Genomic DNA, 26,975 nt, shown 5'->3' on the forward strand with positions numbered 1-26,975 from the left:
ACGTGAAACTTTGCATCCTTGCACAAACTACCTACATATTTTTAAACTCAGTTGAGCAGAGCTCACAGATTATATTAACTTTGATTGGATAATGGTTGGTTGTACAGTTATAAAGGAATCGAGATAGATATAGACTTCCATATACCAAAATCATCAGTATCGAAAAAAAATTTGATTGAGCCATGTCCGTACGTCCGTCCGTCCGTCTGTCCGTTAACACGATAACTTGAATAAATCTTGAGGTATCTTGACGATATTTGGTATGTAGGTTCCTAGGCACTCATCTCAGACCGCTATTTAAAATGAACGATATCGGACTATAACCACCCCCACTTTTTCGATATCGAAAATTTGGAAAAACCGAAAAAGTGCGATAATTCATTACCAAAGACGGATAAAGCGATGAAACATGGTAGGTGAGTTGAACTTATAACGCAAAAAAGAAAATTAGTAAAATTTTGTACAATGGGCGTGGCACCGCCCACTTTTAAAAGAAGGTAATAATTTAAAAGTTTTGCAAGCTGTAATTTGGCGGTCGTTGAAGATATCATGATGAAATTTGGCAGAAACGTTACTCCTATCACTATATTTATGCTTAATAAAAATTAGCAAAATAGGAGAACGACCACGCCCACTTAAAAAAAATTTTTTTTTTTAAGTCAAATTTTAACAAAAAATGTAATACCTTAACAGTATATAAGTCAATTATGTTAACATTCAACTCCAGTAATGATGTGGTGCAACAAAATACAAAAATAAAAGAAAATTTTAAAATGGGCGTAGCTCCGCCCTTTTTCATTTAATTTGTCTAGGATACTTTGAATGCCATAAGTCGAACAAAAATTTACCAATCCTTGCGAAATTTGGTAGGGGCTTACATTCTAGGACGGTAACTGTTTTCTGTGAAAAAGGACGAAATCGGTTGAAGCCACGCCCAGTTTTTATACACAGTCGACCGTCTGTCCTTTCGCTCGGCCCTTAACACGATAACTTGAGCAAAAATCGATATAAAAATAAATAAAAAAATGTAAGGCGCGATAACCTCCGAAGTGATCTAAGGCCGAGCTCTTCTTCCAATTTGCGTCGTGCTCCTTTTAATTTTCCCTACAAATTGGCTGGACGGGACCTGCATGTTTTATGCCGACTCCGAACGGCATCTGCAAGGCAGATGAGTTTTCACTGAGAGCTTTTCATGGCAGAAATACACTCGGAGCGCTTGGCAGTCACTGCCGAGGGGCGACCCCGCTAAAAAAAATTTTCTTCTAATTGAAAAACCTTATTTCTAAAATTTTGATGTTGCTTTGCCCGGGAGTTGAACCCAGGGCATACGGTGTGATAGGAGGAGCACGCTACCATCACACCACGGTGGCCGCCAAAAATCGATATATCTTTACTAAACTTAGTTCACGTACTTATCTGAACTCACTTTGTATTGGTGTAGAAAATGGCCGAAATCCGACTATGACCACGCCCACTTTTTCGATATTGAAAATTACGAAATATGAAAAAAATGCCATAATTCTATACCAAATACGAAAAAAGGAATGAAACATGGTAATTGGATTGGTTTATTGACGCAAAATATAACTTTACAAAAAAACTTTGTAAAATGTGTGTGACACCTACCATATTAAGTAGAAGAAAATGAAAAAGTTCTGCAGGGCGAAATCAAAAGCCCTTGGAATCTTTGCAGGAATACGGTTCGTGGTATTACATATATAAATAAATTAGCTGTACCCGACAGATGCTGTTCTGGATCACCCTGAATAACATTTTGGTCGATATCTCAAAAACGCCTTCACATATACAACTACCACCACTCCCTTTTAAAACCCTCATTAATACCTTTAATTTGATACCCATATCGTAAAAACACATTATAGAGTCACCCCTGGTCCACATTTATGGAAATATCTCGAAAAGGCGTCCACCCATAGAACTAAGGCCCACTCCCTTTTAAAATACTCATTAACACCTTTCATTTCATACCCATATTGTACAAACAAATTCTAGAGTCACCCCTTGTCCACATTTATGGCAATATCTCGAATAGGCGTCCACCCATAGAACTAAGGCCCACTCCCTTTTAAAATACTCATTAACACCTTTCGTTTGATACCCATATCGTACAAACAAATTCTAGAGTCACCCCTAGTCCACCTTTATGGCGATATCTAGAAAAGACGTCCACAAATAGAACTAAGGCCCACTCTCTTTTAAAATACTCATTAACACATTTCATTTGATACCCATATCGTACAAGCAAATTCTAGAGTCACCCCTAGTCCACCTTTATGGCGATATCTAGAAAAGACGTCCACAAATAGAACTTAAGGCACACTCCCTTTTAAAATACTCATTAACACCTTTCATTTCATACCCATATTGTACAAACAAATTCTAGAGTCACCCCTTGTCCACATTTATGGCAATATCTCGAATGGGCGTCCACCCATAGAACTAAGGCCCACTCCCTTTTAAAATACTCATTAACACCTTTCATTTGATACCCATATCGTACAAACAAATTCTAGAGTCACCCCTAGTCCACCTTTATGGCGATATCTAGAAAAGACGTCCACAAATAGAACTAAGTCCCACTCCCTTTTAAAATACTCATTAACACCTTTCATTTGATACCCATATCGTACAAACAAATTCTAGAGTCACTCCTGGTCCACCTTTATGCTGATATCTCGAAAAGGCGTCTACCTATAGAACTAAGGCCCACTCTCTTTTAAAATACTCATTAACACATTTCATTTGATGCCCATATCGTACAAACAAGTTCTAGAGTCACCCCTAGTCCACCTTTATGGCGATATATAGAAAAGACGTCCACAAATAGAACTAAGTCCCACTCCCTTTTAAAATACTCATTAACACATTTCGTTTGATACCCATATCGTACAAACAAATTCTAGAGTCACCCCTAGTCCACCTTTATGGCGATATCTAGAAAAGACGTCCACAAATAGAACTAAGTCCCACTCCCTTTTAAAATACTCATTAACGCCTTTCATTTGATACCCATATCGTACAAACAAATTTTAGAGTCAATCCTGGTCCACCTTTATGCTGATATCTCGAAAAGGCGTCTACCATAGAACTAAGGCCCACTCTCTTTTAAAATACTCATTAACACATTTCATTTGATACCCATATCGTACAAACAAATTCTAGAGTCACCCCTAGTCCACCTTTATGGCGATATCTAGAAAAGACGTCCACAAATAGAACTAAGTCCCACTCCCTTTTAAAATACTCATTAACACATTTCATTTGATACCCATATCGTACAAACAAATTCTAGAGTCACCACTAGTCCACCTTTATGGCGATATCTAGAAAAGACGTCCACAAATAGAACTAAGGCCCACTCTCTTTTAAAATACTTATTAACACATTTCATTTGATATCCATATCGTACAAACGCATTCTAGAGTCACCGCTGGTCCACCTTTATGGTGATATCTCGAAAAGGCGTCCACCCATAGTACTTAGTCCCACTCCCTTTTAAAATACTCATTAACACCTTTCATTTGATACCCATATCGTACAAACAAATTCTAGAGTCACCCCTGTTTCACCTTTATGGCGATATCTAGAAAAGGCGTCCTCCCATAGAACTAAGGCCCACTCCCTCTTAAAATACTATTTGATACCTTCCATTTGATAGGCATGACATACAAGCACATTCCAGGGTTACCCTAGGTTCATTTTCCTACATGGTGATTTTCCCTTATTTTGCCTCTATAGCTCTCAGCTGAGTATGTAATGTTCGGTTACACCCAAACTTAGCCTTCCTTACTTGTTTATTTTATATTTATTTTATACAGCGATTATTTGGATATTACGAATGGGATAATATTATTGTTCAGACCCATTCATGAAAGGTATGAAGTCTTCGGCACAGCCGAAGATAGTCCCGTACTTACTTGTTCTTTTTCAAATATTGCCACGACATTGGTAGAATGCGTGGTTCCGCATTCGTAAGTAGAAACTTCTAGATTTCAAGAAATGGGCGCAATGCAAATATTATTAAACATTTGGCTTTTTCAACAGATTGTCATTTGTTTTTATATTTGCACAGTTAATTTGTGCTATTAAATTAAGAAAGGCTATGTGATATGCAGTGGCGTATCGTGAGCTTGCCTGTGTGGGGGGGGGGGGGGGGGGGGAGGGGTGGGAGATGGTATCAAAAAGTTTCATAAATTTTGTTTTATTTTTATAAAAGCGGTATTCATGTATAAAGTGCCTACTGCTATCTTCATGCCGAAGAAAATTGCCAAATTTTTCTTTTGATCTGCGTACAGCGCTTAATAATACCAAAATGTATTTTCGAAAGTATGTATGTATTCTGTTATTAAATACTTTTTTTATTTTTTATTTGGTACTTTTATCATCACTGGGTGTGTACATTTCATGTTTACATAATTTTAATAAAACAGTGTAATAATAACAATGAAAAAATAAATGATATGTTTAAAGAAACAGAGTGAAAATTTCTGAAAGTGATCACCGAAAATCGTCAAAATTTATTTTTGAGCAACAAAGGTATCATTTGATTGAATATAAACAAATGCTCGTCTTCGATTTTTCCAAAAAAAAGTGTATCCTTAATTATCGCCATTTGAATTTACTTTGTCTTTTCCTTTTCTCCACCGATGTTGACAACTCAAACACCAATTGGTTTGTAATTAAAAACTCTTTAAGAGCACATTTTTTATTCCTGAGAAATAAATTTCTATTTTTAAAATTGTTGCAAAAACCATGCAAAAAAATTGTTCTGGACCACATTTTTGCACGGTTTTTGCAACAATTTTAAAAATAGAAATTTATTTCACAGAAATAAAAAACGTGCTTTTAAAGAGTTTTTAATCACAAGCAAATTGTTGTTTGAATTGTCAAAATCGGTGAAGCCTATAGGCTGCTACTCAACTTCAAAGGAAAGAGGACAAAAAATTCAAATGGCATTTATTAAGGACACAATTTTTTTGGAAAAATCGAAGATAAGCATTTTTTTGTATTGTCGACAGCTATCAAATAATACTTCTGTTGCGAAATGTCCCCTATTTTCCCCGTAAATCCGCGCCTCTTATATGTGTGCAATAAGTAGAAACTTCTAGATTTCAAGAAATTGGCACAATGGAAATATTATTAAACATTTAGCCTTTTCAACAGATTGTTATTTGTTTATATATTTAATTTGTGCTCTTGATAGAAGGTGGCGGAAGATTTGACAGCTATCATATCGAACGCCCTTAGCTCCAGCATGGTGGAATCACCAGGTGAAGTAAATAAAAAGGCAGAAGATGTACGCTATCTGAAACGGCAGGGATGTATAGGGTAACATTTTTACCCGCTTTGAAAAAATAGGACTAGAAAAATAAATACCTTGCTACGAAAGCTCTTAGAGAAACTGTTTTTTTCCGCATATCACCTAACGCCAACGCACAAGACCAGTGCGAGCTAATATTACTTTTGGCATCGAATAAAAATAAAAAACTTAAACTGTGATGAGCAATATAGTTCAGTAGTGCGTCTAAAGTAAATTGACCTCAACTTAAACAGCAGTTGAAGCTTTTATCGAAAAACCGGACATAAATGGGAGAGGTGTCCTCCATTATTTAGTTGAATTGTAGTAACTTTGCACATTTATGTAAATGGGTTTCGGGTTCGATGAAAAGTTTTACAGTCACACTTCGAAGTGATCGTAATACTTCTAAACGTGTTTCCATCCCGAAAAATCCATTGTTATTTCCATCTGCTTTGTTGATTTGTCGTTAAGATTCGGAAGTAAAACATATGTCCTAATATAGCATACAAATTTGATCAGAAGATCCCCCAAAAGCTCTTGACAGTTGAATTCATGATGTATTACTAATGTTACCAGGTTATTATTAACTAAAATATATCAGGGGTTTATCAGGATTCATATATTCTAAATTAATATCCATAATTGTAATATTCCGCTTATCTTAGTGGTCGGTTTTTTAGAACAAAACAACAACAGTGAGTTGAAGTTTTTTGTAGCTATGTTTATAAATCCATTCAGAGAAAGAAAACGTCAAGTAAAATCAACCAAAATACGGGTCAATTCAACCGAATTTTCCGTCAATTTTTATCCATTGCAACAAGATGTTGAATCAACTGCGCACAAATAGTTGATTCGTAACTAACCGTTTTAGTAGTCAAATGAACAAAAAAGTTGTTGCGACAAAAAAAAAGAGATCTAAGGCCGAGATTCTCTTCCAGTTTGCGTCGTGCTCATTTTTAATTTTCCTACAAATTAGCGGGACAGGACCTACTTGTTTTATGCCGACTCCGAACGGCATCTGCGAGGCAAATGAGTTTTCACTGAGAGCTTTTCATGGCAGAAATACACTCGGAGTGCTTGCCAAGCACTGCCGAGGGGCCACTCCGCTTAGGAAAATATTCTTCTAATTGAAAAACCTTATTTCCAAAATTTTGATGTTGCTTTGCTCGGGGTATGAACCCATGGCATTCGGTGTGGTAGGCGGAGCACGCCACCATCACACCACGGTGGGTCTTACTAACCGAAATTCATTTGGGCGCACAACAAATATGCTGGCACACATTACACATTATACACTTTATTGTTTTGTTTTATTAAACACCCTTTCACCAAATTTTATATTTTATAATTTATCTAATTTATAGTTTTGAACTTCGCTTTGCAAATAGAAATGAAAATAGTAGCCACAAAAATGTTTCTCAATTCTTTCAGTTGCAGCTCAGCTCATTCTCAAATTCTTCTCTCGCATTTAGTTGCTGCCACACTTGATTGTTTCGAACAAAACTTTTAGTATAAATATTTGAATAACATTTTAAATAGAGAACTTGTAAGTTATAGAAAAGTAAAGAATCAAATCGCAGGAATGTAATTCACCACTGGAGTAACTTTACGTGTAATTCGGCAAGTTTAATTTTCGAAACACTTTAAGTTGAAACGATTCCAAAACAACTCAAACTTTTATGTTGTCGAAAACATCAACATTAAAAAGTATGTTTTTTTATTATCTTAATAGATACGTTCGCGTTAGTGAACATTCGTAAAAACTTGAACAAAGTGAACTTTGGAAAAATCCTGTTCGTTCAAACAAAACTTTTGCAACAAGAGGGCGCAATTTTGCATTTCGCTTGGAGGAGAAGTTGCAAAATTGTACCCGATAAATAGGTGTCCCGGTATCTCATAATTTTTTGCACAGTAAATTCAAAAAAAGGGGTTTCCGTTTTTTCTATTCATAACTGAAAAATTAGTTTTTTGTTGTTTTCCCATTTTGTGTGTTTTTCGATTTGGTGTTTTTTTAACAAAGAGCGCCATCGTCATAAGTACAAAGTAGAGAGCGCAGTGAGCGTATAATTCTCTTTGAAATTTGTTCATGTATTGACTGTTGATCGCTGTTGAAATGACCAGTGAGATCAGTTGTGTTAACAAAAAAATTAGTTAGGTTGATTAGGAATCTGTAAATTTTACAGAATTTTGTTAACTTAAGAGCGACAATTTCTGTTCTGTTGAAATGACTAAACAAATTTGTTCGCTTAACAAAGAACTCGGTCCAATTAACCGTAATTCGATCAATTTCACCGAATCTCCGTTAAGTCAAGGACAGCAGAACAAATTTTTTTGATTTTACTAGCAACATTTCTTTCAGTGTGTGACATGAGTTTTTTTTTTTTAAATATCCCACGTCTCATATATGTGACGCTGAGTGGCGAACATGTAAAAATATTGATAAAACATATTAAAATTACAAAGTTCAAAGTAACTTAAACACAAATTAAATAAAAACAAGTAAAGGTGCCTAAGTTCTGGTGTAACCGAACATTATATTGTTACGAATATTAGCAAAACTAAGGGGTGCTGCCATCTCTCAGCCGATGCTAAACAGTGACATCATGCACATCCATAGATCAATCATTATGTATCTACATAAACGAATCAATAATTGCGTCTACACACATCATGGCGGAACGATACAAGGTGGCAGCATGGCAACATACCTACAAACATAAATAAAAATTTCATGTACTTTGTTTTTGTAAATTCAATGGACAAATGTCAAAATCGTACTGCGCCGGAAGTTGATGTATCAAATCAAATAAAAAAAAGCTTATAATCAGCTGTCCCATGCTGCCACCTTGTATCGTTTCGCCATGACACATATATACGTATATGAGCAGCGGGGAAGCAATGCACAAACACATGCATATATCTTATCTGAATTGCTCACAAGAGAGGGTAACAATTTGTGCAAGTATTACTCAAATGAGAAGTTATAAACGTAGTTGTGGCTGGCGATTTTGTAGCTGAAACTAACTAGTAAGTTCTGGAATGGAAAAGCCTGGAAGTATGCAATGAGAAATCAAAAAGTATAAAAGGCGCGACAGGAGAGGCGAAGTTCAATCAGTTTGGTTATTAAGCAAGCTTTTCGTTGCAAAGTACAAGTGTTATTGTGAAGTACTTTAATAAATGCCATTTTTCCATTATTCAATATTGGAGTAATTATTCAACAGTTTAGCGATACGAACGTTGGCAGAAGATTGCAAATAAGGGGAATTGCAGTAGATTCGTTACAATTGGTGTCAGAAGAGGAATTGTTGAATAAATTCCAGAGGACAACAAGGACATGGAAAAGTTCAGCGAACTGAAGATCCAGCAACTGCAGAAGGAGTTTTAGAGCCGTGGATTGAATACAAGCGGCGGTAAACTCGAACTTCAGGCACGGCTACGAGAGGAGATACGGCGAAGACCACAAAAGTCAAAGTCTGTAGATCGAGCAAAGGTGGATGGAAGGAATGGGCCAATAAATAATAACCTAATGTACCTGCGAGCAAAACACTGGCATTGACAAACCCTAATGGACGCACTAAAATGAAGGAAATAATTTCCCAGAAAGAATGCAAGGGTAGTTTCAAGCCAGGGCGCACTACTGTTGTGAAACGTCAAGACGATGCTGGTTCTGCAAAGTCAATCCATCAAGGTCAAGCTCTTCGAAGTAGTTCACTGGCCAAAAAACAGAGTGTGAGGGAACAATCTAGGATAATGTAGTAGGATGAAACAGAGGTAAGACAAGAACAATAATTCGGCAGGTTTCCTGGAGGGAGATTTAGTACTGCTATACAACCGTCACCGGCGGAAAGGTGTTCCATCTAAATTTTCGTGCAGTTGGGAAGGCCCGCACAAAATTGCGAAGGGGATCAGTGATGTCATTTACCGCATACAAAGAATTGGGAAACCACGAAGTAGAAGAGTGGTTTATTTGGCGAGGCTAGCAGCGGTTGGATCGAGAGATTTGTCTGATCGGGACGATCAGACTTAGGTGGAGGGCAATGTGGCGAATGTTGACATCACTAGGCTGTTAGTAAATAATCACGCAACAACAAAAACATGAAGCAGCCACTCTGATGTGCATGTACACATTAAAGCTTATGTAGAAGGCGATGAAGAGACATCTCACACATACACATATGTAGTCATCAGCCGAAGTACTTACTCACACATACACACGCATGGCTAAAAATATTCATGTACGAGTATATTATATATATATTATATATATATATATATATATATATATATATATATATATATATATATATATATATATATTACCAAGCATGATATAAAATAGTTCTAGAAGGTGAAGCGTCTAGACCTTTGGAGAAATATGCGGACGAGGGAACAGAGAATATAAATCAGCGCCAGGTGAGGAATCAGAATCAGTTTGATTTAAACACGCTGTTGTGAATTACGTGATATTGAAGTATAATTGTATTACTCTCATGTAGAGGAAATAAAGACCAGTTGGCAATACTGAATATTGGAGTTATTTATTCGACAATTTAGCGATTCAAACGGTTGCAGAAGGTTTGAAATAAGCGGAATTTTCCCTAAATTCGTTGCAATATTTCAACTTAGCCATATATATATATATGTATTCTGCCATCGGTTATTGGTGCTTTAACCTAAAATATGTGATAACTTCATTAAATAGAAAATGTAAAAAATTTCGAAGCGAAAAATATACATAATCTCCAAATTGTGAATAAATCGGCAGCGCAAAAATTTATAGATTATGGCTATGGGTGAAAACCAAAAACTAATTGGTTGGCTATGGTGTCGTTATGACTAAGGCGTTATTCTATGACTTCAATAAACGATTACATTGACTTCCATAGAGTTGGTTTGATCAGCTATTTTACAAGAAGTTTGCCAGTGCCTCAAACTAGTTGTTCCGCATTTTTCTTTTATCTCACGATCTATTCATACGCGAGGGAACTTTACAGTAGTGATACTACTTTGGTCTCACAATTTAAGGCATTTACATACTTACCACTTTCATTGCATACAATCAAAAATATTTATTTCTCGCAATCATAACACTTTATTTAAATTAAATTAAAAAGTAATTACAATTTTGTTATATAAAAATTCTCTAACATGTTCATTATTTAAATCAGTAAAAATATTCGGAAAACTGAACCCAGGAAAAGGAGAGTGTGCAACCGCGCAAAGTAGTCCATACACAAATGCCCCTGCGCCAGCACTTTTAGCACCCAGCGTTGCTCTAACACGGTTAGTACAAATGATTTGGTCTCCTATTCCGCAAGTGAGCAAGTCCCCAAAAAATTGCTTGCAAGCAGCCTTTGTTATTATAGTCATTTTATCAGAATTGACAACAGACATATCCTCACCATGTTCTAATTTCGTATTGGTATCGCACAGCGCTGCAGGCATTACAGCATTTTGCTGCCATACCAGCATTTCCTTCAATGTAAGCATAGCTATATATATTTGTGTAGGTTTATTCTCCTCATCCAAGAATACATTTGCCACACCGACAGTTTGTTGTGGACCTCCAATAAAACCAGCTTTAACGTTGATATTTTGGCAATTACTACTGAATCTTGATACGCAATGCCCATCTGTAACAACCGAACGGCTGGAAAGTATGGAACCAAGGCAAAGTTTATCGTCCAAATTAAATATTTCTACTGCATATTTGTAGTGTACACCATTTACGAGTATAACCCAGCATCGTAGAACGACAAAGAGTATCGCGAAAGGATTACTTGAATACATTTTACTTTTAGAACTTTTGAATCACTTTTTAAGTATGAACTACAGCGAGATTAATTTTGTGGCCGCTAATTATACCTAATTGAGCAATGTGAATAAAAAATAAATAAAAACTTTTCAGTCAAAATTTCCGGAATTTTAAATAACAACAATACAATCTTGATTAAAGGCAATACTACACAACAAAAAATCTTGTTTGTTTTCACTCGTTCCATTATAAATAAAATAAATAAAATAATACACGCAAGGCGCGATAACCTCCGAAGAGATTTTAGGCCGAGCTTATCTTCCAATTTGCGTCGTGCTTACGCTTTACGCCGACACCAAACGGCATCTGCAAGGCAAATGAGTTTTCACTGAGGAGCTTTTCATGGCAGAAATACATTCGGAGTATATGATAAACACATCTGAGGGGCGACGCCGATTATAAAAACTTGTTTCTAATTCAAAAAACTTTTGATGTTACTCTAAACGACCCTCACTAGGGTAGGCGTCTTGTCGTTGGTGTGAGGGCTTAGCCGAACTCCATAGCGCCCGACTATAAGCTGGAGCTGTTCAGGACTGACATCTACGCCGTTTCGCCTCATAAGAGTGTGGCGGGATATCGGTGACCAAGAAATGCCAATCCCCTAATCTAGGGTGTTATGCGGACCGTGCCTATTGGACGATTTTCATCCAGGGAATAAATTCGGCTGTATTCGAACGGAGCCTTCCCGATACCGAGCAACCTCGGGAAGTATTTATGGCCTTACCACAGTCAGGGGTGCTGCTGTGGCGGACGGTTCTTTCCCCGTATATAATACTGGACCGCTGAGCCCGCCTTGTAGGGCAAGTGGTCGTAGGACCAAGATGAACGACTCAATACCTGATTGTAATAAGGACGATGTAAAGAGGAGGACTGAGTCGCAATCCAAGGACGACAAAAACGAATTAAGCGATGCGTCGGACTCGTGGAGCGAGAGTAGGGCTGATTCTATGAACTCCGTGTTGGAGAAGCACACAAATGAAAACGGAGTAGAAGAGTGGAGAATGGTATGGAGCAGAGAAAGTAAAAGAGCTCTCTCGCAGTACCGTGCAGCACTAGGAATTGTACAACGCTTGGGAGCAGTGGTCGACCCAACAGAAGTGCAGATCGAGCGCTTGGAATGGGCCCATGAAGCGGTAGAAGTAGGTCGAAGGCAGTTCAAAAGGTTTGCTGCGAGAAACCCTCGGTTCTGCAACCGGTACGAGGAGGAAGGAGCGTTGAATGGCAGAAAGAAGAGGCAACGTTCGACGGAAGGCGACAAGTCTGCTTTCAAGAGGCAGAAAGGACCCAGTCCTAGAGCCGCGAGGCAGGGCAGTCGCATAGACAAGACAAGTAGGCCCAAAGCTGTAACCCAGATGGGCTCCAACAGCGAGGTAGCAACTACCTCTAAAGCTGCGAGTGGAAAGAAGGAAGTTCCAACTACGGAAGTAGGAGATAAGCCAAAGGGAGATAACGCTAAGACTCCGGCTTTCTCGGAGGCGCTAAAGGGAGTTAACGCTAAGAATCCAGCTTTCTCGGACGTGCCAAAGGGAGATAACACTAAGACTCCTGCTTTTCCCGAGAAGATGAGTGATGTGGCAAAGCAGTCCTTTCGGACAAATGACTACTGAAAGGTGGAGCCCTGTGGAAAGGGAGCTTATTAGCTTAATGCTTAAGATGATGCGGAAACAACCAAGTAAGCCCCTTCCAAGCTTTGATTCGGGGGGATGGTATAATGGTGTGAAGATGGTAGCGTGCGACAACATCGCGAGCTTGCGGTGGCTGGAGGAAGTGGTTCCAAACCTCCAAAGCAAGGCACGAACGCGCGGTTTGAGGTGGAGGATAAGCGCAAATCCCCACGGTACCAAAAGTTAAGGTATGGATACTATGCGTGATGAAGTCGGAGGATACACTGCGACTTCTACAGAATCAGTATCCGAACATACCGACACAGGATTGGAAGGTACTTACTGTATCTCGGCCTACCGAGTATGGTCAGTTCTACATCTTCCAAATAAACAAGCAGGCGGAGGATATTTTGTACACGCAGCTTGGCAAAGTGTCCTTTGGCACAGGCAAAATTTACATGCGACTCAGGAAAAGAAGTCCCGAGGATAATAACCCTAACACGCTAGAGGTGGGCGAAGTCGAAAAGGACCTCAAAAGCCTAAGGGAAAATGACAGGTGGAGGTGCTAGAAGAGGACCAACCGCTAAATGAAGGGGGCCTCGAATACTCTAAACCAAAAGGGCAAGGGGAGGACGACGACGTCAAGAAGAATGTGCTGGAGGGGGACAAACAACCCAATGGTGCTGCGAGTCCTACAGATAAACCTCCAACACAGTAAAGTGGCGTCGAGCGAACTCCTCCTAACCCTTGAGGAGGGTTCGGGTTCTCATATAGGAAAGGTTTCTGGACTTAGCGCGCGCGGGTTTGGCGTTTCTTACGCGCAAACGGAAGGACGGGTGCGAGCTGTAGTAATGGTAAGGAAACAGCTGCATTCATATATGCTGCCTAATTACACCACTGAGATCTCGTAGCGGTGGCCGTTGAGCAAAAGAATAAGCAGGTATTTATCCTGGCGTCCTGCTATATGGCCCATGCTGCGGAGGTTCCACCGATGGAGTGGAAAAGGCTAGTACAGGTGGAAGGGCGCAAAGGGCGGTTGGTCATAGGCGCAGATGCAAATGCGCACCACAATGCGTGGGGAGAAGCAGATACGAACGAGAGAGGCGAATCTCTAATTTGTTACATCCTGTAAACCAATTTGCAGATAGCCAACAGGGGAAATGTCCCTACATACATTGGTCCAACATCCAGCAACGTTCTGGATATTACATTGAGCTCCGAGCGTGATATATCAAGGTATGATTGGATGGTTCTTGATAGACCATCCTTCTCCGATCATGCGTATATCAGCTTCAGCATCCCCCTAAAGAGGGTAGGGAAGTGAGGAATCTTTAGAAACCCTAGGTCATCGAACTGGACTAAATTCCAGAAACATGTAGAAACAAAACTGGGACAACTCAAAGAGGTTGCTAATGTAGAGGAACTGGAGGAGACGAATGAATTCCTAACAAGGACGCTTATAACTGCGTATAACAAAGCTTGCCCTCTAAGAAGATTCAGAGGAAAAGCAAAGCCGCCATGGTGGAGCAACGAGCTGAGTCTACAGAAGACAGGTAAAAGAAATGTTTAAGCTCGCAAAGACCGCGGAAAGGGAAGCGTGTTGGGACGAGTACAGGGATCTACTGAGGATATACAAGCGTGAAATTACCAGTGCGAAGAGAAACTCATGGCAAACTTTCTGTACGGACATAGAGTGCTCCAGCGAAACAGGGACTAACAAAGAAAGAGAACGGGGAATGGTCACGTAATAGTGAGGAATCCCTTGAGGTGCTTCTCGATACACATTTCCCATCGGTAGACGGTTTAGAAGAGCCAGCAGACATCACTCACTCACACTTCGATCAAGGAGCTAGTAGTACCGGGCTTGGTGACCGATACCAAGATCGAGTGGGCAGTGAAGACGTTTTCTAAGTTTAAATCGTCGGGCCCAGATGGTATATTCCCGGCCATGCTACAAGTCTCAAGTAGGGCGGTCGTGGAATGACTTAAAATAATATGGGTGCATAAGACTGAATCATGTACCGCTCTCTTGGAGAGCAGCTCGTGTAGCTTTTCTACCAAAGGCGGGGAAGATCGGTCACGTGTATTCCAAAGACTATAGGCCATTAGCTTAACATCATTTCTACTCAAAACCTTTGTTAGGCTGATAGATGTGTACATAAAGTCCAACGTGGATGAAAAGCTGCTCTCCACAACACAGCATGCGTACACCAAAGGCAAGTCGGTAGACATCGCATTGCATAGGGTGGTAATAAACATAGATAAATCCTTGGAATAAAAGGAGTATCCTTGGAATAAATGGGCGATTATGGATGGTCTTAATTACATTAAAGTACATCCTGCCTTAATCAGATGGATCGGCTGCATGTTAAATTGCAGAAAGATTACATCACAATGGGGATTGTACGAGGCCACGAAATCAGTGGAGAGGGGCACGCCGCAGGGAGGGGTGCTGTCACCTCTGCTGTGGACGCTGGTTATCAACCAACTTCTCAGGCAATTCGATGAGGGACCCGTAAAACTTACGGCTTCCTCAGATAACGTTGCAATTGTCATAAGTGGAAAGTGCATTCCAACGATTAGTTTCCGATGGATCGGGAGCTTCGGGATATTCATACTTGGAAATCTAATGTAGGGTTGAAAATCAATGCGGAGAAGACGGCTATGGTCTTGTTTACAAAGAGGTACAAGGTCCCAAATTGGACCAGGCCTAAGATGAAAGGGGTGACCTTACAGGAGAAACCTTGCACAAAATATCTAGGAATCATCCTAGACAGTAAGCTGTCATGGAACCTCAACGTGGGGGAGAGGGTCAAGAAGGCCTCAACGGCACTCTATGCATGTAGAAGAATGCTGGAGTGTACGTGTGGTCTATCGCCCTCTCTTTCTCATTGGGTTTTCATAGCGATTGTAAGCCCTATTCTATAGTATGGAGTTCTTATTTGGTGGAAAGCCACACAAAAAACAACATGCCTTAAAAAATTATAGGGGGTATGCAGACTATCGATGCTTGGCATTACGGGAGCCCTGAAAACAACCCCGACGGCTGCACTGTATGCCATTCTGCACATTCCACCTGAAGACCTGGTAGTAAAGAACATAGCATTAACAACCGCAACCAGGCTCGGTGCCTCCAGGCAGCTTGAGCGCCGACCATATGGCCATAGTAGTATAGCGTCATCAGTCACAAGACGAACGGACTATCTGATTCGCTACCTGCGCTTCGAGGGAGATATTAAAGCCACAATAGAGGTGGACCGTTGGCGCAAGGGTGCGCAAATGGCGGACGAGCCGATACATGTGTACACAGATGGTTCCAAAGTAATAGAAGGAGTAGGGTCTGCGGTATACTGTGCTGATCCGGAAATAAGCAGATCCTACAGGCTGCCGGATTACTGTAGCGTTTTCCAAGCGGAAATATTAGCCGTAACCAAAGCAGTAGAAACCCTGGAAGAGAATAGCTTAAGCTGCAACCGGGCGAGATTAAGTGAAGGCGAGAGGTGCACATGATCGGCCAAGCGGGAAAGGCCTGGGTTCAAGCGCGGGGCTGTAAAGTGTCGAAGATTATGTGTAGGTCTTACAACCTTAGACTAACACAGTTGCTTCTATCATTAAAAAGAGAGGACTGCAGACTCATGACGGGTATTCTGACGGGACACTGCCGTCTGGCGTCACATGCCTTTAAATTAGGCTTGGTCAGTGATAGCAGATGTAGGAAGTGCGGGTTGGAGGAGGAAACGATCGAGCACGTTCTGTGCTCGCGCCCTGCACTTGCCAGGCTAAGACTCCAGCTATTAGTAGTGATACAGCTGTCAGATCTAGATGCAGCAAGTGGCTTAAGTCCTAGGAAGCTTCTAGTATTTGCCAAGAGGACGGAGTTGTTTTATAACATAGGTCCTGGTTTTTGATAGGGGTTTTCAGTTTGGTAACACCACGGACTCAATCAGTCTATGTGAGGTCCTCATGGACCGGCCAGTTCAACCTAACCTAACTCTAAACGAGAATTGAACCCAGGACCCTCGGGGTGGTAGGCAAAGCATGCTACCATAACACCACGGCCGCCGCCTCGATCAACTATAGCTTGTTGAAATTTTTGAGTGATATAGGAGCCTAATAAGCGTATTTTATTAATAACTATAATGGAAATTTTTAACTAGCTAAACAAACAATTAATTTGCGCATATACCAGCGGAATGAAATGAACGTGGCTTTGACAAAACATTTTGCTACACTTTTTCAAAAGAAAATTTCGTAGCAATTGTTTGTTTATATATATATAATTGCACAGCTGAATTGTGTTATCACACTACAATGGCTGTAGTTTTAGTGAATAAATACAGAAAAGTACTCGTACAAAGGGTTCACTTAATTAGTTTTATCTGTTTATAAACTTCTAATAGTTTCTAATAATTAATGCCAAAACACCAGAGTTGGGAGAAGTGCACGAAATTCTTAGCAACAACACTGCTCGATCTTAAATGGGCTAACATAATCAATATCTTTCGTTAAGTGTAAATAAGGCGTTAATTTGTTATGGATTAAACGTCTATTCATCTTTCACATATTCGTAAAACAAGCCTAAGACTGCGCCCAGTCCGCACGATATGCCAATATATGATCTTAAAAAAAATAACGAGATCGTCTAGAAAATTATCTTTAAATTGTCCCAACAAATCGCGAAATACTCGCAGTCGAGAAGATAAGCACACGGTGATAAACAGAAGGAAGGATATAGTGGAGTACTTAAAAAAGAAGGATCCAATACTCAACTGAATTACTTTTTTTAATGATCTTGAAATAGTTCGGAAAACAACGAACAGATCTGGCGGTAGTTTAAAAATATTCGGTGGCAGTTCTTCCGATATGATTCCCTAAACAATAGTAAAATACTTTCGAAAACAATATTGAAACTATATGGAGATAGTTCGCAAAAGGTGTCGATGATATTATTGCCAAAAGAATCCAGATACGAATCCGAAACAGCCCCAAGAAGATCTCGAAACAGTCTCTAAACGGTCCCGAAATAGTCTTAGAAAAATTTTAAAAATGGTTCCGAAGATGTTCTTCAAATAATCCGGAAACGGAATTTTAATAGTCTCAAAGTATCTAATCTATAAAAACTTTGAAACGATTGCGAGCACAAGAAAATAGTTTACTAGCGAAATTTTTTTTGAACATGGAAAGGGGGTGGGGGTCCCACGACCCCTTCGAACAATTACTTTTTAAGAGTTTTTACACATTATAACTTTACGTATACTGGCCTTCACCAATATTACAGACTCAATGGGTCAAATAAGTCGAGGGCTTACAAAGTGAGCAGTGACACCCTCCGCCCCCTCCCCCTTCTCTCCGAACTGGTGTAAAATCAATAAATTGTTATAACTCAATATAAATTTTCTCCCAAATAAATAGTTTTTGGTATCTGGCACATACAGATCGAGATCTAGATAATTATGGAAAAACGATCAGTGGTCCTCTCCTTCTCCTCCCGCCATCCGCCCTCCTTCAATTGTTTTTATTAGCACGCTTTTATTAGCAGATGTTTGTAACTCTTCATTCGCTCCAACACGCCTGCTGCCTTATTAACATGGTTTTATAATTAGCTTCACCTTATTCGTAATCCCGTTAGGGTCATATCGAGACCCTTCCGCGATCATTTCTGGATGGTTTTCGAGAACCGTCCGTGATCCCGCGGGGTCATTTCGGGACTATTTCGGGATCATTTCTGTATAGTTTTCGGATCCGTCCGGAATCCCGTCGGGGTTCTTTTTGGACATTTTCGGGAGTATCCCGGGATCATTTGGGGTTCCTTCCGCCATCATTTCTGGATGCTTTTCGGGATCCGTTCGGGATCCCGTCAGGGTAGTTTCGGGAATTTTTCGGGATCATTTGCGGTCCCTTTCAGCATCATTTCTGGATGGTGTTCGGGATCCGTCCGGGATTTGGGGACCCTTTCGGCAACATTTTTGGATGCTTTTCGGGATCAGTTCGGGATTCCTTCGGGGTCATTTCGGGACTGTTTCGGGTTCATTTAGGAACCCTTTCGGCATCATTTCTGGATGGTTTTCGGGATCCGTCCGGGATCCCGTCGGGGTCATTTCGGGACTATTAGGGGATAATTTGGGGACATTTCCGGCATTATTTCTGGAAATTTTTCGGGATCCGTCCGGGATCCCGTCGGGGTAATTTCGGTATTTTTTGGGACTAATACGGCATCAGTTGGGAGCCTTTCGGCATCATTTCTGGATGGTTTTCGGGATCCGCACGGGATCCAGTTAGGGTCATTTCGGGACTTTTTGGACTATTTCGGGATCATTGGAGGACCCTTTAGGGGTCATTTCATCACTTCTTCTGTATTATTTCGGGATCATTTGGGCACCCTTCCGGCATCAATTCTTGATGGTTTGCCTGATCCATCAGGGTTATTTCGGGACCATGTTGGAATCATTTGGGGACTCGATGCCGTTGGAGTCATTTCGAGATTTTCTTTGTTACGTTTTCGGGATAGCTTTGAGACGCTTCCGGGATCATTTCTGGATTCGTGCGGGCACCCATCGGGGTAATTTCCGGAATATAGCGGGATCATTTTGGGAACCTTCCGGAATCATTTCTGTATGGTTTTCTCGATCCGTCGTGGATCCCCTCAGGGTAATTGCGGAACTTTTTCTGAATTATGTCGGGATAATTTAGGAACCCTTCCTGGATGGTTTTTGAGATCCGTCCGGGAGCCCGTCAGGGTCATTTCGGAACTTTTTCGGGATCATTTTGGTACCGTTCAGGGATCATTTTTTTTGGTTCTCTGGATAGTCTAGAATCGTGTCGTTGTCATTTCGGGTTTTTTGGGACTATTCCGGGAACTTTTGGAGACCCTTCTGTGGTATTTCTGGATGGTTTTCGGGATTCGTCCGCAATACGGTCGGGGTAATTTCGTGCCTTTTTCTGGATAATTTCGGGATCATTTGGGGATTCTATCAGGTTATCAGCTCATTTAGTTCTGTTTTTTACTCAATTACAAAAACAAAATGTATTAGACAGAACATCTTTTTAAACAGATAACTTGATAAGCAGGCTAACGTGAATAGCACATATATTTCATTTTCTCCTTGCGGACGGGGCCGCGGCTAAAAAAAAATAAATAAATGTAAGGCGCGATAACCTCCGAAGAGATCTAAGGCCGAGCTTCTCTTCCAATTTGCGTCGTGCTCCTCTTGATTTTCCCTACAAATTGGCCGGACGGGACCTACATGTTTTTATGCCGACTCCGAACGGCATCTGCAAGGCAGATGAGTTTTCACTGAGAGCTTTTCATGGCAGAAATACACCCGGAGCGCTTGCCAAACACTGCCGAGGGGCGACCCCGCTTAGAAAAATTTTCTTATAATTGAAAAACCTTATTTCTAAAATTTTGATGTTGCTTTGCCCGGGAGTTGAACCCAGGGCATACGGTGTGATAGGCGGAGCACGCTACCATCACACCACGGTGGCCGCGGCTAAAGCATAACTTAATAAGTGGGGTATGCGTGCTTTTCCGTATTTAATTTGGTTTTATGGCAGTATACAATAGATCACATAATTAAGTTGCGAAAAATATAACTTAATAAGTGGGGTATGTGTGCTTTTCTGTATTTAATCTTGTTGTATGACAGTATACAATAGATCACATAATTAGTTTGCGAACAAATATAACTTAATAAGTGGGGTATGTGTGCTTTTCCATATTGGTTGCGAACAAATATTACTTAATAAGTGGGTTATGTGTGCTTTTTCGTATTTAATCTTGTTGTATGGCAGTATACAATAGATCACATAATTAGTTTGCAAACAAATATAACTTAATAAGTGGGGTATGTGTGCTTTTCCGTATTTAATCTGGTTGTATGGCAGTATACAATAGATCACATAATTATTTTGCGAACAAATATAACTTAATAAGTGGGGTATGTGTGCTTTTCCGCATTTAATTTGGTTGTATGGCAGTATACAATAGATCACATAATTTGGTTGCGAACAATTATAACTTAATAAGTGGGGTATGTGTGCTTTTCCGTATTTAATCTGGTTGTATGGCAGTATACAATAGATCACATAATTTGGTTGCGAACAAATATAACTTAATAAGTGGGGTATGTGTGCTTTTCCGTATTTAATCTTGTTGTATGGCAGTATACAATAGATCACTAATTAGTTTGCGAAAAAATATAACTTAATAAGTGGGGTATGTGTGGTTTTCCGTATTTAATCTGGTTGTATGGCGGTATACAAAAGAGAACATAATTAGTTTGCGAACAAATATAACTTAATAAGTGGGGTATGTGTGCTTTTCCATATTGGTTGCGAACAAATATTACTTAATAAGTGGGTTATGTGTGCTTTTTCGTATTTAATCTTGTTGTATGGCAGTATACAATAGATCACATAATTAGTTTGCAAACAAATATAACTTAATAAGTGGGGTATGTGTGCTTTTCCGTATTTAATCTTGTTGTATGGCAGTATACAATAGATCACTAATTAGTTTGCGAAAAAATATAACTTAATAAGTGGGGTATGTGTGCTTTTCCGTATTTAATCTTGTTGTATGGCAGTATACAATAGATCACTAATTAGTTTGCGAAAAAATATAACTTAATAAGTGGGGTATGTGTGGTTTTCCGTATTTAATCTGGTTGTATGGCGGTATACAAAAGAGAACATAATTAGTTTGCGAAAAAATATAACTTAATAAGTGGGGTATGTGTGCTTTTCCGTATTTAATCTTGTTGTATGGCAGTATACAATAGATCACTAATTAGTTTGCGAAAAAATATAACTTAATAAGTGGGGTATGTGTGGTTTTCCGTATTTAATCTTGTTGTATGGCAGTATACAATAGATCACTAATTAGTTTGCGAAAAAATATAACTTAATAAGTGGGGTATGTGTGCTTTTCCGTATTTAATCTTGTTGTATGGCAGTATACAATAGATCACTAATTAGTTTGCGAAAAAATATAACTTAATAAGTGGGGTATGTGTGCTTTTCCGCATTTAATTTGGTTGTATGGCAGTATACAATAGATCACATAATTTGGTTGCGAACAATTATAACTTAATAAGTGGGGTATGTGTGCTTTTCCGTATTTAATCTGGTTGTATGGCAGTATACAATAGATCACATAATTTGGTTGCGAACAAATATAACTTAATAAGTGGGGTATGTGTGCTTTTCCGTATTTAATCTTGTTGTATGGCAGTATACAATAGATCACTAATTAGTTTGCGAAAAAATATAACTTAATAAGTGGGGTATGTGTGCTTTTCCGTATTTAATCTGGTTGTATGGCGGTATACAAAAGAGAACATAATTAGTTTGCGAACAAATATAAGTTAATAAGTGGGGTATGTATGCTTTTCTGTATTTAATCTTGTTGTATGGCAGTATACAATAGATCACATAATTATTTTGCGAACAAATATAACTTAATAAGTGGGGTATGTGTGCTTTTCCATATTGGTTGCGAACAAATATTACTTAATAAGTGGGTTATGTGTGCTTTTTCGTATTTAATCTTGTTGTATGGCAGTATACAATAGATCACATAATTAGTTTGCAAACAAATATAACTTAATAAGTGGGGTATGTGTGCTTTTCCGTATTTAATCTGGTTGTATGGCAGTATACAATAGATCACATAATTATTTTGCGAACAAATATAACTTAATAAGTGGGGTATGTGTGCTTTTCCGCATTTAATTTGGTTGTATGGCAGTATACAATAGATCACATAATTTGGTTGCGAACAATTATAACTTAATAAGTGGGGTATGTGTGCTTTTCCGTATTTAATCTGGTTGTATGGCAGTATACAATAGATCACATAATTTGGTTGCGAACAAATATAACTTAATAAGTGGGGTATGTGTGCTTTTCCGTATTTAATCTTGTTGTATGGCAGTATACAATAGATCACTAATTAGTTTGCGAAAAAATATAACTTAATAAGTGGGGTATGTGTGGTTTTCCGTATTTAATCTGGTTGTATGGCAGTATACAATAGATCACATAATTAGTTTGCAAACAAATATAACGTAATAAGTTGGGTATGTGTGCTTTTCCGTATTTAATCTGGTTTTATTGCAGTATACAATAGATCACATAATTATTTTGCGAACAAATATAACTTAATAAGTGGGGTATGTGTGCTTTTCCGCATTTAATTTGGTTTTATGGCAGTATACAATAGATCACATAATTTGGTTGCGAACAAATATAACTTGATAAGTGGGGTATGTGTGCTTTTTCGTATTTAATCTTGTTGTATGGCAGTATACAATAGATCACTAATTAGTTTGCGAAAAAATATAACTTAATAAGTGGGGTATGTGTGGTTTTCCGTATTTAATCTGGTTGTATGGCAGTATACAATAGATCACATAATTAGTTTGCAAACAAATATAACGTAATAAGTTGGGTATGTGTGCTTTTCCGTATTTAATCTGGTTTTATTGCAGTATACAATAGATCACATAATTTGGTTGCGAACAAATATGACTTAATAAGTGGGGTATGTGTGCTTTTTCGTATTTAATCTTGTTGTATGGCAGTATACAATAGATCACTAATTAGTTTGCGAAAAAATATAACTTAATAAGTGGGGTATGTGTGGTTTTCCGTATTTAATCTGGTTGTATGGCAGTATACAATAGATCACATAATTAGTTTGCAAACAAATATAACGTAATAAGTTGGGTATGTGTGCTTTTCCGTATTTAATCTGGTTTTATTGCAGTATACAATAGATCACATAATTATTTTGCGAACAAATATAACTTAATAAGTGGGGTATGTGTGCTTTTCCGCATTTAATTTGGTTTTATGGCAGTATACAATAGATCACATAATTTGGTTGCGAACAAATATAACTTGATAAGTGGGGTATGTTTGCTTTTCCGTATTTAATCTTGTTGTAAGGCAGTATACAATAGATCACTAATTAGTTTGCGAACAAATATAACTTAATAAGTGGGGTATGTGTGGTTTTCCGTATTTAATCTGGTTGTATGGCAGTATACAATAGATCACATAATTAGTTTGCGAACAAATATAACATAATAAGTGGGGTATGTGTGCTTTTCCGTATTTAATCTGGTTTAATAATTTAACTTAAAAACAAAATGTACTTTTTAATTCGAAAAAACTGTATAGTACTATTCACGTAAGCGTGCCTTTCGCGTTTTCAGCTCATTTAGTTATTTTTTTTAACTTGATAAGCAGGATAACGTGAATAGCCCATATATTTTATTTTCTCCTTGCGGACTGGGCCGCGGGTAAAGGCTAGGGGGGGTGCGAGCACCACTACCCCTTCGAACAATTACTTTTTAATAATTTTTACACATTATAACTTTACGTATACTGGCCTTCACCAATATTACAGACTCAATAGGTTAAATAAATCGAGGGCTTACAAAGTTAGCAGTGACACCCTCCGCCCCCTCTCTACCCCCCTTCTCACCACCTCTGGTGTAAAATCTATAAATTGTTATAACTGAATATAAATTTTCTCCTAAATCAATAGTTTTTGGTATCTGCCAAATACAGATCGAGATCTAAACCATTTTTGAAACACGATCAGTGGTCTTCTCCTTCTCCTCCCGCCATCCTCCCCCCTTCAGTTGTTTTTATTAGCACGATTTTATTAGCTTTACCTGTATGTTTCTATGTAACTCTTCATTCGCTCCAAAGCTGCCTTATTAACATGGTTTTATAATTAGCTTCACCTTATTTGTAACCCTGTTATAATATCGAGACCCTTCCGGGATCATTTCTGGATGGTTTTCCGACGGGGTTATTTCGGGACTATTTCGGGATAATTTTGGGGTAACCACGGGCATCATTTCTGGATGGCTTTCGGTATCCATCCCGGATCCCGTCTGGGTCATTTCGGTACTTTTTCGGGATCATTTTGGGTCGCTTCCGGCATCATTTCTGGATGGTTTTCGGGATCCATCCGAGATCCCGTCGGGGTTATTGCGGGAATTTTTCGGGATAATTTGGGGTCATTTCCGGACTTTTTCGGAATCATTTTGGGACCCTTCCGGAATCATTTCTGTATGGTTTTCGCGATCCGTCGTGGATCCCCTCGGTGTAATTTCGGAACTTTTTCTGGACTATGTCGAGATAATTTATGAACCCTTCCTGGATATTTTCTGAATGGATTTTGAGATCCGTCCGGGAGCACGTCTGGGTCATTTCCGAACTTTTTCGGGACTATTTCGAGATCATTTTGGTACCCTTCAGTGTTCATTTCTGTGTGGTTCTCTGGATAAGCCTAAAATGGTGTCTTTGTCATTTCGGGTGTTTTTGGAACTATTCCGGGAACTTTTGGAGACCCTTCCGAGGCATTTCTAGATGGTTTTCGGGATCCCGTCAGTGTCGTTTCGGAGCTATTAGGGGATCATTTGAGGACCTTTCCGGCATAATTTCTGGATAGTTTTCGGGATCCCGTCGGAGTCATTTCGGGACTATTTTGGGATCATTTAGGGTACCTACCGGCATCATTTCTAAATGGTTTTCGGGTCCGTCCGGGATACCATCGGGGTAATTTCGAGACTTTTTCTCGACTGATACGGGATCATTTGGGGACACTTTTGGCATCATTTCTGGATTGTTTTCGGGATCTGTATGGGAACCCATTGGTGTAATTGCGGGACTTTTTCGGGACTATTTCGGGATCATTTAGGGACCTTTTAGGGTCATTTCATGACTTTTTCTTTATTATTTCGGGATCATTTGGGGACCCTTACGGCATCATTTATTGATGGTTTGCCGGATCAATCGGGGTCATTTCGGGATCAGTTTGGGATCATTTGGCGACCTTTCCGATTTCACTTCTAGATCCGTCCGTGATGCCACATGAGTCATTTCGAGATTTTTTTGTTACTTTTTCGGAATTGTTTTGGGACCCTTCCCGGATCATTTTTGGATCCGTTTGGCATCCCATCGGGGTCATTTCCGGACTTTTTCGGGATCGTTTTGGGACCCTTCCGGAATCATTTCTGTATGGTTTTCGCGATCCGTCGTGGATACCCTCGGTGTCATTTCCGAACTTTTTCTGGACTATGTCGGGATAATTTAGGAACCCTTCCTGGATATTTTCTGGATGGATTTTGAGCTCCGCCCGGGAGCACATCACGGTCATTTCGGAACTTTTTCGGGACTATTTTGGGATCATTTTGTTACCCTTCAGGGTTCATTTCTGTGTGGTTCCCTGGATAAGCCTAGAATCGTGTCGTTGTTATTTAGGTTTTTTTTGGGACTATACCAGGAACTTTTGGAGACCCTTCCGGGGCATTTCTGGATGGTTTTCGGGATCCGTGCGCGATATCGTGGGGTCATTTCCTAGCTTTCTCTGGATAGTTTCGGGATCATTTGGGGATCCTATCAGGTTATCAGCTCATTTAGATCTTTTTTTTTTTTACTCACTTACAAAAATAAAATGCATTATACAGATAAAAATGTTTAAACAGATAACTTGAGAAGCAGGCTAACGTCAATAGCCCATATATTTCATTTTCTCCTTGCGGACGTGGCCGCGGGTAAAGGCTAGTATATTATAAATGGGAAAGTTTGGATGTTTGTATGTTTGGATGTTTGGATATTTGTATGTCCAGACGTTTGTCTTTGTGCCTCACTCACGGAAGAACGACTTGACAGATTTGCATGAAATTTGGCACACATATAACCAATAGTATAGAAGGATCTACTATCAATATATTTTTCAAAAGGGAGGAGGTCCCCGCCGCCTAGAAACAGTTATACTTTAATTATTATATTTTTTCGGTTTTGTGACTGAATCACTCCAGAACGGCTACACGGATTTTGATAAAATTTGGGACAAAGACAATAGTCTACTAGCGAAATTTGTTTCCAACATGGAAAGGGGGTGGGGTCCCACGACCCCTTCGAAAAATTACGTTTTAATAATTTTTACACATATCTTTACTTTTACTGACCTTCACCAATATTACAAACACAATAGGTCAAATAAAAATGAGCAGAGACACCCTCCCCCCCCCTCCCCCCTTCTAACCCCCACTGGTGTAAAATCTATAAATTGTTATAACTCAATATAAATGTTCTCCTACATCAATAATTTTTGGTATCTGGCTCATACATATCGAGATCTAAAGAATTTTGGAAAAATGATCGGTGGTGCCCTCCGTCTCCTCCCGCCATCTGCCCTCCCTAAATTGTGTTT

The 26,975-nt window shown here is 39.3% G+C and overlaps 1 protein-coding gene and 1 long non-coding RNA gene across 2 annotated transcripts in view; both read right to left on the reverse strand.

Moving 5' to 3' along the window:
- The window catches only part of LOC137241840 (uncharacterized), a 187,832-nt gene that overhangs the window by 73,177 nt on the left and 87,680 nt on the right, over nt 1–26,975 (reverse strand). The gene's annotated exons all lie outside the window — the stretch shown is intronic.
- LOC137240829 (uncharacterized) overlaps nt 10,389–26,975 on the reverse strand; it is a 57,616-nt gene continuing 41,029 nt past the window's right edge. Inside the window, exon 2 of the long non-coding RNA XR_010949844.1 lies at nt 10,389–11,185. This is a non-coding gene — a long non-coding RNA (uncharacterized lncRNA). The remainder of the gene's footprint in view (nt 11,186–26,975) is intronic.

Source organism: Eurosta solidaginis, chromosome 2 (genome assembly GCF_040869045.1).
Source record: "Eurosta solidaginis isolate ZX-2024a chromosome 2, ASM4086904v1, whole genome shotgun sequence".
NCBI classification, from domain to species: domain Eukaryota; kingdom Metazoa; phylum Arthropoda; class Insecta; order Diptera; family Tephritidae; genus Eurosta; species Eurosta solidaginis.